Genomic DNA, 19,123 nt, shown 5'->3' with positions numbered 1-19,123 from the left:
GCTGAGGTTGCTAAGATCTATGGTAAGAAGGGATCTGCTTGTGAAATTGTGAAGAAGGAAAAAGAAAGTTATTCTAGTTCTGATGTTGTACCTCAAACTGCAAAAGTTTCAGCACAGTGCATATAAGTGTTCAGTTAGGATGGAAAAGGTCTAAAATTTGTATAAACATAAATAGAAGAAAATAGTATATGTAGGGCTTTGTGTTATCCACAGTTTTAGGCATCTGCTGGAGATCTTGGAACATGAAATTCCCCTCAGATAGGAAGGAACTAGCAAAAAAGAAATAACCCACTATGGGCTAAGGAACAGAACAGGTACTTCAGAGAAAAAGAAATACTAATGGTCAACAAATATATGAGAAAATGTTCAAATCTCTAGCAATTAGATAAATGCAAATTAAAAGCTACACTCAAATTCCATCTCACTCCTGTCAGAATGGCAATTATCAAGAATACAAGTAATGGCTTCGGGTTGTGATCGAACCTGTTCTGAGGCTGCCCGGTCCTGAAGAGTGAAGACTTAAATCCAGGGTCATGGCAAAACACCATGAAGTTCATTGCCAGGATTGTGATGATACAGGAAGGGAATGTGGAAGGTGCATACAAGACCCTGAACAGAATCTTTAGCATAGATGGGCCCAGTGAGGACATTAAACAACGAAGATACTATGAGAAACTTGCCTCAAACCACAGCAGGAAATCTATGAAACCTGCTGGCAGATCTACAACATGCAAATGGCTAGAAACATCAACTTTTTGATGTGAAAGAATTGGGCAGATCCATCACAGGGCTGCTGAGATGTGGATAGGAGGCCCACATCTAGTTTGTCTACACCTCTTTTTCTAAAATAAACACAAATCACCCATATGCAAGATAACTTGTATGTAAAGAAGCAAACCCACTGGTCAGCAGTAGACAGACCCTCCTTCTTATTAAGTGAAAGAGAAACTGAGTCCAAAAGTAGTCTAGGAGAAGAATGATGGTTGTCAAAGGATAGGGAAGGGGGCAATCAGGAATTGTTTAATGGGCATAGAGTGTCAGTTTGCAAATCTGAATACATTCTGAAGATAGACAGAGATGGCTGCAAAAAAAAAGTAAAAATGGTAATTTTTATAAAAGAATTTACAATAAATATGTTTAAGTCTAGGATAGGTGAGGAAAATTTCCAAACTGTGGTGGGACATATACCTACTATTTTCTACCCACTTTTGTAACCCTAAAGCAAAATCTTTTGGGAAAAAACATCTGTTACTTTTTACTGAGCTACTCCTTCCATTCCTGTGCAAGCGTTGAACAAAGAGGAGAGGAATTATGTATGTATTTGGAATAAATTCTGCTTCCAAAATACCTTAAAAAAAGAATACAAGTAACAATAAATGTTTGCAAAGATATGGGGAAATAGGTACACTTATACATTGAAGGTGGGACTTCAAATTGGTGCAACCACTACAGAAATCAGTGTAGAGATTCCTTAGAAAACTTGAAAAGGAACCACCATTTGACCCAGTTATCCCATTCTCCTGTTTGTACCCAAAGGTCTTAAAATCAGCATACTACAGACATGCACCCCATCAATATTTATAGCAGCTCAATTCATAACAGCCAAACTATGGAACCTAATTAGGTGCCCTTCAACAGATAAATAGATAAAGAAAATGTGGTATATACACAATGGATTATTACCCAGTCATAAAGAAGAACAAAATTATGGCATTTGCAGGTAAATGAGACTATCATACTAAGTGATATGAGCCAATCCCCAAAAAACCAAAGGCTGAATGTTCTCTCTGATATGTAAATACTAACCCACAACAAGGAAGGTGGGGAGCAGAAGAATAGAAGTTCATTGGATTAGACAAAAGGGAATGAAAGAAAGGGAGGGGGAATGAGAATAGGAAAGACGAGTGAATTGGACATACTTCCCTATGCTCCTATATGAATACACTACTAGTGTAACTCCACTCATGCATAACCACAAGAATTATAACTCCACTCATGTATAACCACAAGAATCCTAATTAGAAAAATTTTTACTCCATGTATGTATGATATGTCCAAATACAATCTACTGTCATGTATGTCTAAAAACAACAGATATAAACAATTTTGAAACAAGAAGGAAACAGCTGGGCATGGTGGTGCATTCCTGTATCCCAGCAGCTTGGGAGGCTGACACAGGAGGTTTGTGAGTTCAAAGCCAGCCTCAGCAAATTGTCGAGGCCCTGAGCAAATCAGCAATATGCTATCTCTAAATAAAATATTAAAAAGGGCTGGGGATGTGACTCAGTGGTTAAGTGCCCCTGGGTTCAATCACTGGTGTACACACTTATACACAAAAAGAACTATTGTATGAAGGATGAACTGAAGGGCACCCATATGGGGTTCATGGAAAGATGAGAGGATTGGCAGTACCTTGATGTGCAACAGTGATAGTGAATGTGGGAATGGAGGGCTAAGCAGAGACACTAGATAGACTTCCAAAGAAAAGAACTGGCAGAACTTGACATAGGTGTAATTGGAAACAAAGGAGAAAAGGAGGAGACATAGGTACTTTTGGTGCTGTTAGCAAGGAAGACTGTGACATAGAAAGACGAGCCAGCAAGAATAAGGTGAGGCAGAGTTGATTTTAGGGATGGAGGAAGGATTCCACTGTGCATTCACTGACTATCAGTTTGTCTATATAATATCAAAGTTAAGACATCTTGCTAGCATGAATTATACATCAGAGTTAAAAATATAGATTTTGCAAAGGGAGGAAATCATGACAAGTCAATAATATTTCTGAGGGTATGAATATAGAATAAGAATATTAACCCTCAGAGGCGCTGTGAACACATGGAAACGAATTGCAAATTTTTGTGTGTGTTTGGTTTAAAAAAATGGAACTCACATTCCAAATAAGCTCAGTAGAAAAAGAATCTAATAAATTAATTTAGTCCATTTCTAATCTGTTCTTTTTTCTTTTCTGAATGTTTATTGCCATTAAGGGAAAAACAAAGTAAACATCCAATCTGGTTTAAATTTAGCCCAACTTAGTAACATAAAGCATTCCTTGCAAAAATTTCCTGGCTTGCTTGGAATACAAAGCTCAGGCTCTCAGAGTCTCTATTTCATTCTGTGTCTCTCAATAAGGTAGTGTGCAGGGGCTGAGCAAAGGGGCTTAGAACTCCATGGGTTTCCAAATTATTTTGGTAGGGCATCCATTGTTATCTAGGGACACAGTACCTGGCCCACCTGACTGCCATGTGTTTCAATTTTTTTTTTTTGAATACTGTATTTGGAGGCAGGTGACCTATGGTTCTACCTCTTGGCACAGGCATGATCTCAGGGATCAGTGACCATACCATCCCTGCTGATTTGATTTCTGCTATCTTGTTGGCCTCTATCTTATCTCTTATCTTGTCTCTGGCTATCACATCCCTTGAAATATTATTGCACCCTGCCTTGGCAGGTTGCATGACAGGATGTCTAGTTCTCAATGCAGCACCCGTTCCATACACTAATGGAAAGCAAAGATTCCTAGTCGGCAGTAGCTGACTATTATGGCTTAGGAAAACTCACATGGGATTTTATACTCAGTGAGGCAAAATGAGAAAATTAAAATGAAAAATTAATCTCCACCTAATACATGCCCATGTGGATTTTTCTAACTTGAGAGTTTATCAGAATCTCAAAGTGATTAGTTATGCCCTTAAGTGTTCAGAACCTCCATAGAGATAAAGGTAGAAGAGTTCAAATATAGCCTTGGAGGAAGCACCAAACCGAGGAGAAAACGGGGCCAGCCTTGGAATAGAAAGAAAGCCCAGAGATGGGAAGAGAACAAAAAAAGTGCAATGTAAGAAAACCAAGGAACAAATGGAAAGAGACAAGCAGGAGAGGGTGTCCTGTGGTGGCATCTGACACAGAGATGAAACTGAGGAAAAGTCAAAGGATTCACCTAGTCAGAAGCTATGATGGATTCTGCAGAAGGATTAGAAAGTTGCAGATTTTCATCCATTTGCATACAGCCACACTTGGAGTAAAGCTTGTAAGAGTCAAGTCTTCATAGATGACTTCAAGTATATCCATAAATATATACTGATTACAGTGACATAACTTCAATAGAGAACTTAGGAGGAGAAGCAGGATTTGGCAGTCACCGTGGCCATAGTGGGATGAGGGTAGTGAAAATTATTTAAGATCTAAGATCGGAAGGCACTATGATGTTTTGCGACTGTTTGACTGGAAAGCTTGGATGGGATCCCTGACCTGTCAAGTTGACTAGGTTTGCAAGTTTAGCACAGACTTGATAAAGAAATCTCTGGTTTTCTTAACTCAAGTGGGACTTCTTTGCACAATTATGGCAAATAATAGAGTTTGTGATTGTCCTCATGGAGGAAGATGGATTAGCAAGAATTCATCAGTGTTTATTTAGCAGTCAGGATTGCAGCCTCTCCTGGTGCACTCTACCTGAGTGAGCAGCATTTTCTGTTAAAGCTGTAACATTACCTTTTCTGCATTCCTTTCTGCATTGCAAGGCAGAAACCAGGAGTCATAGAATCCTTTCCTCTTTTTCTTCTAGATTAGAATCTTCTAATCCACACAAAATTTGGAAGGTGGGAGGGAAAAGAAGCCATAGGTCTCCAGGGACAACTGGAAGCCAATTTCCACACAGAGGGCAGCCTTAAAGTTGGCAATGGTTTCCAGGAGTGTGCAGAGTGTCACATGTTTCTAATTATAGCTTTCCTGACCTTTGATTCCCAGTGTTGCAATGGCTGCTTAAATCTTTAATGCCCTGCAGTAAAACTCTTTTACCTGGAGACCTAGGGAGATTCTGTTTCCCCAGTGAAACCCAGAGTGAGGCATTGGGCAGGGTGAACCCCCCAGAATATCAGCTTCCTTTTACTTCAGTATCAATATTAATAATTATGAATATTATTTCAAATACATTGATGACAAGAAAGGGATACACTAATGTTATAGTTTGAATTTTCCTCAATTTATGATGAACTTCCAGTACCCATTATTTTTTTGGTAACTAGTTCCAGAATGCACATGAGGCAGTGGGGAAGCTGAGGAGGACAAGCTAGAGAACTCTGAGGGGTGTGTTGGTGGGAGAGGTACCATTGTGAGTAACTGAGCTTAATCCCGCTTGGGTGTGTCTGAGGGAGTGGAACAACCCCAGAGGGTTCCACCAGGGTTGTGTTAAGATGGCGCGTGTTTTCCACAGACACCTGCTTCTCACTGGTTGAGGGTTACTTTGAATGGCAGGGTTAAATTCCCCCACCTGTGGGCTGTCTTGCTCACAGGTAAAAGCAATCCCCTTCTATGCTGGAGAAAGCCTTCAGGCAGAGAAGCGCAAAATCAGAGGCAGGTGAATTTCTAAACCTGCAGAAATGATGTCCAGGCCACAGTGTTGCCATCGGCATGTGACCTCCCTGCAAGTCGGTCAGCATCTTCCCTCTACTTCTATACAGTGGCAGAGGCAGACATCAGAGTGCAGAAAGCTGATCGTGGTGGAGAGAGGTTAAAGCTGACAAGATGCCCTGTGGCTATGAAGGTGAGCAGTGAAAACCGCTAGAACTCAGCTCGGGTGGTCAGGAAAAACCTGCACACCCTGCTTGTGTGTGTTTTCCCCTCCATCTTCTCTCTCCTTCTCCTCCTTTTCCTCCTCCAAGTCCTCTTCTTATAATTGATAATAGTTCCTCTTTCAGATAATACCTACTAAGAAGTTTAAGAAATGAATAGTTATTTTTAAATAATTCCCACAAAATAGAATGATATTTCTTCTCCTAAACATCATCCCTGGACTGCTTCGCTTCTCTCTGTCAACCCAAGGTTGACAGAAAGCAATCACCTGCCTTCAGCACATATGAGAGGAATTCTCCATAAATATAGGTTACCATGGAAACCAAGCAAAAAGACAATCGAAAGTTAAGTCTGAATATTAAGGACTTGTTTGAGTTTGGTGACATTTTCTTCCATCTCTGAAATATTACAGCCATCCCTCACTGTAAGTTTCTGCACATTTTAGTGTTTTCTCACCAGTCCTCCTCGACCTCTTTTCCATCTTCCAGGAGCTCATAAAATTGCCATTGCAAATGATCCCTGGGGTGGCAGGCATATGGTGCACAGGATGAGAGATCTGGGGTCAGACAGAGCTGGGTGTGTGTGTCAAGCTTAGATATTTTCCCATCAGCTTTTGAGCCTGCAAACTCTTCTTACATAAGGTCATCTTGACAATGTGTTTGGTAAGTGGAAAAGCTTTCAGTATGTCTTTAAAAGGCGAAGAGAGCTTCAAGGACCATTGTAATTTTCTCTGCACATTTCGTGTTCATATTCAGATCTGAGACTTATTTCCTGTTAATAAAAATAATTTTCTTAGTGTTATAAAGTATTCTGACAAAACAAAATTCAGGGTGACAAATTCTCAGATTTCTCCACAGCTCAGAAATGTCTCAAGAAAATTGTCTTTAACTGATTTGGAAAGGACCACGGGGTATTTTTTGTCAGTGGCAATTAACCAATGGCCCTTTCTTGAGATTCTCAGAAGTTGATTTTTATTGGGGTTTGGGGAGATCTCATGAGTGAGCTTGGAATCAAAGACTATGTGTTTGAATTTCAGATCATGCAATCTATTAGCTAATTAAACATAGGTAAATACTTATTTGAGTTTCAATTTCCTTAAAAGCCATAGAATAATTTCTGAATGCCTAATTGAACATTGGGACAATTCTTTATTCCTAATACAAACCAACACTCATGTAACACCTACTATGTGCCAGGAATTTCTCATAGGAATTCTGTATCCTCCTAGCCACCCTATGAGCAGATGCTTGAGATTAACCCAATGTGATCCTAAGAAAACAAAAGGACACAAAGTGACTGACTTGCCCAGGATCAGACAGCTAATTGAGTGGCAGATCCAGGATTCAAACTCAGGAAGTCCATTTCCAGATTGTTACCAGCACTAGAAAATATGTAATAAGTGCTTTTTCATGTACAGGCTACTGTGTTAAGCACTTTATGAATACGCTCTAATTCATTCCTCATAAGAACCCTGTGGTATGAGTATTTCTCCTGTTGTACAGAGAAGGAAACAAGCTCAGAGTCTGAACCTCAGGAACTTTCCAGTGGTCCTACAATCATAGGTGCATTATCCCTTTTGCTTTTAATCTCTAGCCAGAGCTCACCTGCTTCTTTGCCTGGCTAAATTCTCATCATTCTTCCACTCTCCATTTAAATGTTGATTTTTCTAGCAGTCTTCCCTGAAATCCCTATCCTAGGCTAGACCTCCTTTTAGATGAAGTTTTAGAAATTTGTGCATTTCCTTTGTACTAGTGACCATAAATTTATTGGTCACTACCATAAGTTTATTGGTCACTAAGTTATTGTCTTTATTCACACTTAATTAGCACCTGCCTCTCACACCAGCATATCATCACATGGAGACAGGGACTACACCTCTTCCTGTTCAAAATTTTATCCCTAGCACTTAGCACATAGTTGGTGTGCACCAAGTATTTAATAAATTAATGCACTCCAAACTTTTTTTAGGTTGATGCTGATAAACATTAGAATCTAAAATGGACAAAAAGTTCCATTCTCTATTTCTGCAAGAATAGTGATGTGAATCTCAAGAAAAAAACAGAAATGAGATGAAAGCAAGTGAAAGTCAGGCCACTTGTATGGAAAGATTTAATACTAGGAAAATGAAGATGGGTAACCAGAGCATTTTAAGTGGGAAGAAAACTGACTTGATTCCAGGATCAGGAACAAAAGGGATATTTTTCTACATGGTTTGATTTTGGGGTAGCTGTATGTTTCCCTTCTATTTCAAGCCTCATCTATATTGATGAAGGTGTAGGTAAAATATCTTTGAAAGGTAGAAAGATTTTAGTTCTCAGTCAAAACATTTCTTTATATAATTGAGGAAGTCATGGCTCTGAACTATACAATGATTTTACCCATGGTTGCATTTTGATGTTGGAGGCAGACCCAGGATCCAGGTGTCTTGGTGGAAGATCCGAAGGTCTCAGGAAGGGAGGGTGGAAGGGAGAAAAAGAAAGAGAGAGACAAACTAGAAATTATTCTTCACAGGATGTGACATCTTAGAGGATAGGCTGTGTGTAGATTGAAATCAAATAACCACAATCATTTACAGACACGCCCCCTCTAAGGGGTGGAGTCTGTTACTCCACCCCTTGAATCTGAGCCTAGCCATATGTTTCCTTTATCCAATGAGACCTGAGAAGTGCTTGCACATTGGAACTTGATGTCTTTTGCTGCTGGAGATCCTGAGACTGTACCATGGAAAGCCACCTGGGCTAGTTAAGTGAGGATAGAAAATGAATTGAGCATTTTCCCAGTCATTCTAGCCAAATAAGCTACTTTAAGAATTATGAGCTAAATGAAATGCTGCTTGTTTTATGTCACCAGGTTACATAAAACAAGCACTATTTTGTTTAGTACATGGGGTGGTTTGTTACACAGCAGAAATTAATGACTACAAGGGGTTATAGAATGAAATGCTTCAATTATACAAATCTAAAAAATATAAAAAAATATCATGCATTAGCTTTGAGACTAGGTGGCTAGTAAAGGTTGAAAAATCGGGAAGGAAAACTATTGGAAGCATTGAAAGCATTTTCTAAGTGGAAACTGTTGTAACTAGATGGAAAAATGAATAGTAGCATTATGGTGGCAAAATTCTGTGCTACCCATAGAATTACCTAATGAACCTATGGATCTGGCTAAGGAAACTTCTACACACTGAATCAAATCACTAGGTGACTTGTTTTGGCCACTTGTATACTAGAAAACATACAAGCAGAGGATTGAAAAGTTCTTCTGCTTTGGAATTCACTCTCTTGCTCTGAGAATCTTCCATGTGAAAAAGAATGAACTATTTTACCATGGGATGGGATTTAATGTAAAGAAAGTCCCACTGATTTCAGACAACTTAAAGAGAAATGGTTTTGTTTTAAATCACTATGTTTTTGAGACAGTTTGTTATGTAGCAAAAGCTAACCAATATTTGTTGGGTTTGTACAGAGAGAGAGAGCAAATAGAGAAGAAAAAGTTCCCTAAATGACTTTGAATACTACAATATTCGGTCATATTGCAGGAATAGTTATGTGCTGTAGCAGTTTCTTTTTCCATCTTCTGGATTTAACTAACACACCCAAATAAATAACTACATAAGTCCAGAAGATACAGAGATTTGTATCTGCAATAATTCAGGCTTCCAGCGAGGATTAGGCTGTGAGATAATGCATGTAGAAGAAAGCTAAAGCATCAGACAACTGATAATTATACTCATGAAATTGTCAGAGAGAAAGTGTACTGAATTAAGCAGTAGAAGCAATTGTGTTAGTTCACTGAACATTTACTCTGTACCATATCTGTGCCAAAACAATATGTGATTCCATTAGGGTACTGTAACAGAAACTTTACATTTTACTTTCTAAGGATTTGCCATGCTTTGAAGCTCCAATAAAAGGCTGATAAGAAAGAACTCGAGAAAACAGAAATAAAGCTGTATCTGAGCCATAGTTTCACAGCAAATTTAGTCTAATAAAAATTTCACATAAATTATTTTTAATTGCCTCTTAAGAAATAGAACTCGTTGGAAAACAGATTCACTTCCAATATGATGTCCAATAAAAAAGGAAAACTTTTCCTTATTTTTGTGATTTATTGTCCTTTATTGCTTTTCAGGTTGAAAAGGAATTATAGTTGTTCATAAGGTTTTTAAATTTCTTTTTGTTTCATGATATAGATTTCTTACCTTATTACTATTGAAATTACTGAAAAGACATAGCCCAAAATTATTCTTAAAATTTGTTTGCATTTAGTCTTGATCATTTAAATCATTTTAAAAATAAACTTTATTTTTAAGAATAGTTGCAGAGTCACAGAAAAATTGTGATGATAGTGCAGAAACATTCACTCATGCCATGGCTCCCAGTGTCTCCTGTCATTAATGTCTTATATTGGTGTGATGCAGTTGTTACAATTAGTGAACCAACACTCATGGTATTAACTGAAGTCCACATATTATTCAGCCTTCCCTAGTGTTTGCTTAGGGTTCTCTTTCAGTTCCAGGTTCCTATTCAGGAACCACATTTCATTTTCATCCTGTCTCATCAAAGGTACCAACATGGCTTATCCGTGTAGATATGGATCTTCATCATATGGCTGAAGTGATTCTTGTAAGTCTTCTCCTTGGTATAGTCATTCTTTTGTTCCTGTTTTCCATACTGCATGGTTTGGATGGAAGTCACTATGTTATTCCACACATAAAAGATTGTTTTAGCCAGCATTTTTGCTTCTGTGATGAAAGAACTTGACCAGAACAACTGTAGAGGAGGAAAGGTTTATTTAGGGGCTCATGGTTTCAAAGGTCTCAATCCATAGATAGCAGGCTCCATTCCTCAGGAGTCCAGGTGAGGCTGAACATCATGGCAGAAAACTGTGGCAGAAGTGGCTCATATAATGATCAGGAAGCAGGCAGAGGTCTCCACTTGCCAGATACAAATATATGCCCCAAAGGTATGCCCCAATTCTCACCTCCTCCAGCCACACCCTACCACTTCAGTTAGCCCTCAGTTAGTCCCTAACAGGGGAGTAATTCACTGATTGGGTTAAGACTCACAGCCCAATCATTTCTCCTCTGAACCTTTTTGCATTGTCTCACATATGAATTTTTGAGGGACACCTCATATCTAAACCATAACAAGGATGTACAACTATGCCCCAGCTCCTGGAGGGTGGAGAATCTACAGTAAGGTATATGAAAATTTCGTTTATTTTCTTCCATTTACTTATTTAATAATTTATTTATATCAATATGGATTCATGGATGTTTATTTTCCACTTAGATTTATAATCCAATACTTCTCTCTTTTGTTGTTTAAATTGTAGAGCTTTGAGAGCTCTTTCAGTTGACACCTGTGTCCCTTTAACATACTCCTCTCATCATGGAGTTTTTTGTTTATTTATAAGTTTTTGAAAGACAGGCTTTATATCAATCTCATTTTAACTAGGTATGTTTCTCTCTCTCTCTTTCCATTTCTCTTATTCATTATGATATGAAAATAGGAGAAGATAAGTGATCTCAAATTTTTCTGCTTGAAGATAAATTAATTTTCCTTGGAGCCCAGACAGGAATTCTTAAATGCCTGTACAAAAGAATCACCAGGACAGTTTGTTAAAATTGCCAATTCTTCCTCTCCTATGGACTGAAATGCATCCCTATCTCCAAATTCATATGTTGAAACTCCAACCCTCAATATGTCTGCATTTGGAGAGAGCTCTTAGAAATTTATTAATGTTAAATGAAGTTAGAAGGGTAGATTCCTCATTGTATAGGAAGAGGAAAGATATATATATATATCCATGAATTCCAATTGAAGAAAGGGCACATGAAGACACAGCAAGATGACATCCATCTGCAAGCCAAGAAGAAGCCTTCATCAGAAACCAGCCCTTGATATTGGACTTCCAGCTTCCAGAAACATGAAAAAATATTTTCTGTTTTGAAGCCACCCAGTCTGTGGTGTTTTGTTACGATTGCTCCAGCTAAGCTAAGCTATCTTCTTTTTGTGGTTCTCCTGACATTTTTATAGAATGGACAAAATAAGGGGCTGGGATTCTGCACTTGAGGGGGCACCTCAGCAGAGGCTCATAACATTCTTGGAGGGCTTTGCTTTGAAGAGCATTGAGTCTAACAGTGGAGGCATGACCTTGGCCATGCTGTTTCTGGACAGCAGATACACACTTTCCCCTCCAGTGACTTATTATACTATTGAAGCACAAATCTATAGTTTGTAGCAAAATGGTATTGATTTTAGGATTTGCCAGCAAAACAACTGCTATACCACAGGAAAAAATACACATTTAGGGTCAAAGTTAGTTTTGACAATTTAGACTTTGAGTACATATTTGAGTACACATCCACCACCTTTTCCTTACATGGCTTGGACTGCCAACGACCACAAACACTTCATATTTTAAGGCTGGAAGGAAACTAAGGAATCATCAGCTCTAGTTTTCCTTTCCCTTGATGTATAGAAAAGAAATTAAGAGTCTTAAGAGGACTGGATTGTCCAAATTCACATGCATATTGAAGGTGGAGCTAGGTCTAAAAAAAGTTTTCCTAATATATTTTCGTGAAATATACTATTTTAGGTTCTTTCTAATTTCATATTTTTACATCAAGGTATAATTGTCCTTGAGTTTCTAAATTGTGTCTTTTGTCTATAAAAGCAGATACTGTAAAATGTCAGTGTGTCCCATTTGAAGGTCTGCATTAAAACTATTTTTAAGTTTACCATGAAAAATACTACATCTGACACAGAGCTCTTGACTTGTGCGAGTTTAATCTGAGTTTAATCATGAAAGTTTGCTTCCACCACAATACAGGCAACTAGCTACTAAAGGTTTAGGGTTTGGAAGAACAGGTTGGGCAAGGCACTGTGACAAGTGTGTTCCTGGGGAAAACCCTTCCTGAATTAAGTTTAGGCAGGGCTACTGATGACTAACAAGTAGACACAACTCATTTCCACGTAGGATGTTTCATAAAATTCAACCAACTGACAAAAGAAAGACCACCTTGACTGAATGTTTCACAGAGCGAAGGGCTGCACTAACTCCACATGAGCCTGGAGCTGGGAGTTTGTACCTTTGTGGTTATCCAAAGAACACTGGACTAGATAGAATCTTGGCTTTACCCCTTACTAGCTTACTAGTAAGTGTCCTTTTGCAAGGTATTTTTGTCTCTTGTCCTCAGTTTCCCTATCTGTAAGTTGAGGGGGCTTGTTTTAATATCATTAATAATCCTTCCAGATTTAAAAGAGCTATGAATAGCTATGAATATATAACTGATATTTCTGGACCATTGCTTCTAAATATCACAAAAAGTGTCAATTTGGTTATCTTGTTTTAGATTTTTTTTTCTATTCTGGAACTTTGTGATGACTTTCAGAATGCAAGGATTCCCCCTTTCCAGAATGTGTCACTTCGGGGCAGGTGGGCAGGAATTCTTGGTACCCTTGTGATGTGGCAACATGATTACCTGGTAGATGGGCATGGCCTCTCCCTCCCTCTTTCTGCCTGGTTTAGCCTCCTCAGTTTCTTCTGTCCCACTCCCTGAGGAGGTGGTTTCTGCCTTGCTATGCTGGTTGTTGGGGCTTTTGTGATGTAGAATCTGGAGGACATGGGACAGGAGAAGGAGGAAAAGATGAGCTAGAGCCAGAGAAGGGTTTTTCCAGAGAGCTCCAGTAAAACCAGCACATCACTCAACATATGAGAGGGTGCTGAGAAACATCATCCTGGTCCCTGTGTCCTTTCCCTTAACTTGAGAAATCCAGTGACATCTAAACTCCTTTTTGTTCTGGACTCTGTCTTTGGATGACAGTGTTTGGTGACCAAACTACACAGTTAATGGTTCCACACACATCACAACATTTTAATTAACTCTTTACCAGGAAAACCAAAGGGTCTCCTGGGGAAAATATTGTGGAGACGATTTCACTTTGCTCATGGGACTCAGCATGAAGGCTCTTGATATGATGTTACAAAGGCAGGCATATATACTGCCTTGGGCTCAAGATTGAGAAATCCCAGGAGGAAGGAGACTTTAATCTACTGTGATTGCTATGATATATTGAAGGCACAATGTCTCATCCTAGAATGAATGAGTATTGAATAAAGAAGAGAGTCTGTATATACAGTGTCTATTTTGGGTCACTGATTCATAGTGAGGCTGGATTTTCTAGGGAATGGTTTATTGGGCCAGTCCTGGAGAAGTATAGCTCAGGAGAGAGAGGGAGAGAGAGGGAGAGGGAGAGAAATGGCGGGGGAGGCAGACAGACATGGGAGGAGTTTAGAGTTGAGAAAAGAAAAAAAATAGGAGTAATGGTGATTTAAGTGCATTCTTTGCAATTCATTCATCTATAACTTGTGATATTCTGCTAGAATTTGAAATAAGGGGAAGGGACTGCACATGTCTGGGGTCATCAATCTTATCTGCAAGAAAGAAATAATACTGTCTCTTTTGCAGCATTGCCACAAGGATTAGAAGCGATAGATGTTGATGTGAAGAATTTACTGGGTCAGACAACACAAAATGTAAATGCGCCTTATATTTTACTATATATCATAGTTACCATAAACTAGTCCCATTTTTCAATTTTCTTGAACAAAGAAACAAAAAAGGACTTGTTTCTAGTATAATCTTAGGTGATTATATCACAGATGAAGGCTGAAGGGTGGGTACTTGGGTTGCCTTTAAGCACAAGCCCAGAGCCCTCAAAACTCCACTTGATACAGTGTGGAAACCACTGAGCAGGGTCCCAGGCCCAACTATGGCTTGTGAGGATCAGAAGTGATCACAATTTAGTGACTGAGAACTGCAGTTTTATTCTGGATCACCTCTCCAATCAGTGAAAGTAGCTTCTCAGCAGATTAAAAGAAACAAATAAATAAACAAACAGATTTGCTACAAGACTGAAATTTCTCCCATCTTAACAAAACTGTTTAGCCTTTTCTGGTTTGCTCTTGCTTAGCGTGGTCCTTTTTGTTCTCACTTTTCCTTTCTTCCTTTAGTAATTAGCTTTGGAAGAAAGTAACTCACATAGTGAAAATGATCTAAACAGTCTCATTTAAAAAAATCCTATCCCACAAGAATGTGTGTAATTCACAGTTGCTTGAAACTCACACAAACTTGTGTGCACAAATTAGTAACAATTTTTAATACACAGACTTTATGGTCCGCTGCTCAAAATATTCCAGACAGGTTTTAGTTGAAAAGAAAGATAAGGTGGGAATCTCTCTCCATGGCAACGGTGATTTTAGGAGTAGTTTACACTTCAGCAATGATCTGTGACAGCTTCTGAAGATGTTTTGGGGTTTGCATTTCATAACTACCTAGGTAGGTGAGAAAAAAAATCAGAAAGGACACAAGCTGAATATGTGGATTTTGAATCATTAGCATGTGTGGCTTTGGCTGAGTGAGCCTTCCATTAATTGCATTTGGAGATGAGACCTAATGATGCTCATGATGATAAAACTGCAATAAAGGTAAATCATTTCTTTTTATTATATAAGCTACAACTTCTTGAATTAATCTCTACAACAATAGGAGACCACATGCAAAGTCATGATAAGAATACTCAAAATTTGTACTTAAAATTAATCAAGTCAAAATAAAGTTTCTTGGGCTTTCTCACAAGTCAAAAGGAGGCAAAAAAAAACTAGTCTCAGTTAAAAACATTGTGCTGTATATACATGATATGTTTTATTAAAAGATGTTTCAAAGGTGTCTTGCTGGGCTTCACCACAGTAAGAATTTAATAAGCCAGACTGGACGATGCCCTTTGGAGTCCACATATGTCCCTCCAGAGGGGCAAGACAGACAAAGAGAGCTTGCTTCCTGCAGGCAAGTTCTGGGCAGCAAACTCCAGAGCTGGTCTGAGGCTCAGTCCATGCAAAGGCAGCTACTCTGATGGCAGGTAAGCACCAAAGCAAGGGAAACGAGGTACAGGCTTCCATTTTAGCATATACCTGAAAGGCAAATGCAATTTAGGGTGCTTCTTTTTTCCTCTTATTTCTTGATTTTGATTGAGATTATTGCTTTCGCTCAAAAATTTCAAGACACACAGAAAAGTATAAGGGAAAGAAAAGTCATTCACTATCACAAGTCAGAGGTAATGTCAAATAGCTTTTGACCTTTTTTCTGATGTTAAAAGTTAGACTTTTGGATGTGAAAGAGACTGTTAAAGGTTATTTGTTAGCCCCTTGGATGCCAAGTCTCCAGGCAGCCTGAGTCTGTTCCTGAGCTCATGGGGCCAAATGCATCCAAGTTCAAAGACTGCTGGTCCAGGACTTTTAGCCTCACATCACTTTGCCTCTTGAGTTCAATTATTTTGTCTTTCTATTTCTTCAATTCTTAAGATTTCTCAGAGAACAACAGCTTGCAGGGACCAAAAACACATTCTGAATTGCATACAAAGGCCAAATTGTTCTATTTGTGATTATCTAAATGCATTTTTTAACTTGGACAGAATTCTTGTGAAAACACTAATTAATGGATAAAGCTGGGGGAAAAAGTTATTTTTATCAGAAGTACAATTATTTTTCTCTCTAGCCATGTGTTTAACTTCCCTATTTTGGTGTATGGGGTGGGGGATAGATCTGTAGTTAAACAGGGGAATCATCTTTAATCCAAATGCCTTCTGCTGAGAGATGCCACTGGAGTGTTTCTGAGTGAGCAGGGAGCCTCTCGGGATCCACAGGCCCAGGAACATGTTAAGATGTTCACATTCCTAGGAACTCTTATACTTGGAGGCTCCATTCCTCATCCTATCAAATATATTAAAGTATACCTGCTTTGCACATTACGTATCATTTTTGACTGTAGAATTCATGAAAGGATTTTTGAAAAGTTGGGAATTATTAAGAATTCATGGTCTTATGATAAGAGCTTGTTCTATTATTGTGTATATATGATAGTTGAGTTGCAGATGTCACCTTGGCATATGTATTAGTTTCTTATCGCTTCCACAACAAATGGGTGGTTTAAATTATTATTGTTTATTCTCTCACAATGAATGGGGCAGAAGTGCAAAATTGATTTCCCAGGATTATACTCAGGTGTTGGCAGAGTTGAGCTCCCTCTGGTGGCTCCAGGGGAGAATGTTTCTCTCCTCTTCCGGCTTCTGGAAGGTCCCACATTGCTTGGCTTGTGGTCTCATCTCCCCAATCTTTGCTTCCATCTCCAGGTTGCCTTTTCCTACATGTGTATAATTTCCTATATAGATACTTTTGACAGCAATTAGGGCCCACCCAAATGATCCAGGATTATCTCCTCTTTCCAAATTTTTAAACTTTCATCATATCTGCAAAGATACTTTATTTAATAAGTAAAGTAACATTAATAGCTTCTAGAGATGAGGACTTGATATCTCTGGGGCCACCATTCAGACCACTGCAACAGGATATATTTTGTAGTTATTTAATTAAACCTTTATTAATTTTGATTTACTACTATTTTTATTTGCATATGTCAGTATTGATTCTTTTTTCAGATCTCAAACTTTCTTGTGGACCCTTCCAAAGGTTCCAGCTCTAGTGCATTGCTCATGATGGATAAAAGCCCAGACAAAATTTTTTATCCCTATGTAAATCCAGTGGGGTGAAAGAACTCGTCTCATTTCCTATGGCCGAGATAGGTAGTTTTCTAAGAGACATTTTGCAAAGGAAATTGCTAAGCTGCATCAACATGGAAGGATATCCATGTCTCCAGAGCCCTTGGGGTTCATATTTCTGTGGCAGCAAATAGAAATCCAGAGAAGCTTGATGTCACCTACTGTTCATATAGAGAATCATTGTACCTTAAATCCCAAACTTTGAGCAATTGCTGCATTTGCTGGTTTTGGGGGACTTACTGGGCTGCAGGTACTATGCACCATCCTTTTAAAGTGCTGGCTTTAGTATTTATAGAATTTTTCAATATTTGACCTAATCCTCAGTTCCTAGGTGAGGAGTTCAGGTCCAGATAGGCTAAGTAATTTTCCCAAAGTCACCGAGCACAGAGATATCGAATACCCAACTATTGGACTCAAGGTCTTTCTAGCCACTGAGCCCATGTTCTTTTTTATAAACTATGCTGTATAATTTTTTTAAAAGGAAATGAATATATAATCAATGTATTATGAAGTTGACAAGGAAATATATGACAAAGAAGTAAAAAAGTGTAGCCTAAAAAATAAAAGCATTAGAACCAGGGCAGTGACTTGACCTGTCACTCTAAATTCATATCCATTTCTGTCCTAGGATGGCCAAAACAGTTGACATCGTTAATTAAATTACTGCTGTGTCAATTTGTGTGTTTGTTTGCTTTTTTGGTAAACTGTATATAATTGATTCCATTGCATGAGTTCTGATCTTTGTAATTCAAGTGTTTAAGATCTTTAGTCTTTTTTTTTTTTTTGCACTTGGAATTAATTGATCCTGGGGAATCTTTACCACTGACCCACATCCCTAGCCTTCTTAATATTTTTTTAAAATTTTGAGACAGAGTCTCACTAAGTTGCTTAGGGCCTTGTTAATTTGCTGAGGTTGGTTTCAGACTTACAATCTTCCTGCCTCAGCCTCCAGGGGTGCTAGGATTACAGGTATGTGCCACCACATCAGCTGGATATCTTAAATTAAAAAGAACTTCCCCAGCTAGTGTAAACATCCAGACATGATCAATTCAATTAGTGTTAAGAGTCACAACTGTTTCCACAGTAGAAGGGCCAGAAAAACTGATACCCTTACAGAAGTATTTCCCAAGTGTGAATGCTTGTTTAATCATTCTACTTCTTTCCATACTCTTATCTTTAGTATGATTTACTCAATTTTCCTTTAATTCCTTTTTAAAATTTGTATTTATTCTAAAAGTCAACTGTATCATTATCATAATTAGAAAATGAGTGTTACCAAACATAAATAAAAGGTAAATAACCCCTATTAATGCAAAGGGATTTAAAATTCTGACTAGAGGGTGTAACTGCCCACAGAATAGGTTTCAGACTTGCTATATTATCATGAGAAATGGAGATTTGCAATAGGTGGTGAAAGCACTTTGGCATTGACCCCAGAGCATCCTTCTTGACAAAATCTGAGGATTTTAAGACCTGAAAAGGGAGTCACCTTCCCACCAGATGATTCAGTGGGCTTATGGGTGTAGCTATTATCCCCTTGAACATACCTTTCCACCCCTGTGCCTCCCCCTCTTTCCTTGTAGCCAATGGGCTGGAATTAAGAGTCAAGGTTATGTGCCTCCTAGACAATGTAAACTCAGAGGGACTTGAATGACAGATACCCAGTCTCCTCTCCCCAGCTCTACTCCTGAGGATAAAGACCCTACCCAGGTAACTGTCCTCACATTAGCCAGACACAGCGCCCGGCCATCCCTCGCTGGCTGGCTTCAGTTCCCCGTCTGCCTGCAGGATTATTAAACAAATAGTCACATCCTTTTATAGGAACTGAGGGTCACTTTGCCCTCTTGGTTCTACAGAGCTGCCTCCCACAGCTCCTGCATGTTCACTGAGCTCCCATGAGCAACACCCCCGAGGGGCATGGTGTCTTCCTCCCA

At 38.7% G+C, this 19,123-nt stretch overlaps 1 pseudogene; it reads left to right on the top strand.

Annotated features, from left to right (window-relative positions):
• Positions 1–546: 546 nt before the first annotated feature.
• LOC124102311 (small ribosomal subunit protein bS21m-like) lies at positions 547–797 on the top strand (annotated as a pseudogene).
• Positions 798–19,123: the final 18,326 nt, after the last annotated feature.

The sequence above is a fragment of the Marmota monax genome, unplaced genomic scaffold (genome assembly GCF_021218885.2).
Source record: "Marmota monax isolate L192 unplaced genomic scaffold, Marmota_monax_Labrador192_F-V1.1 WCK01_AAM20220418_F8-fsc00112, whole genome shotgun sequence".
Classification (NCBI taxonomy): Eukaryota; Metazoa; Chordata; class Mammalia; order Rodentia; family Sciuridae; genus Marmota; species Marmota monax.
The sequence above is the reverse complement of the archived record's forward strand: the minus strand, read 5'-3'. Positions and strand labels throughout refer to the sequence as shown.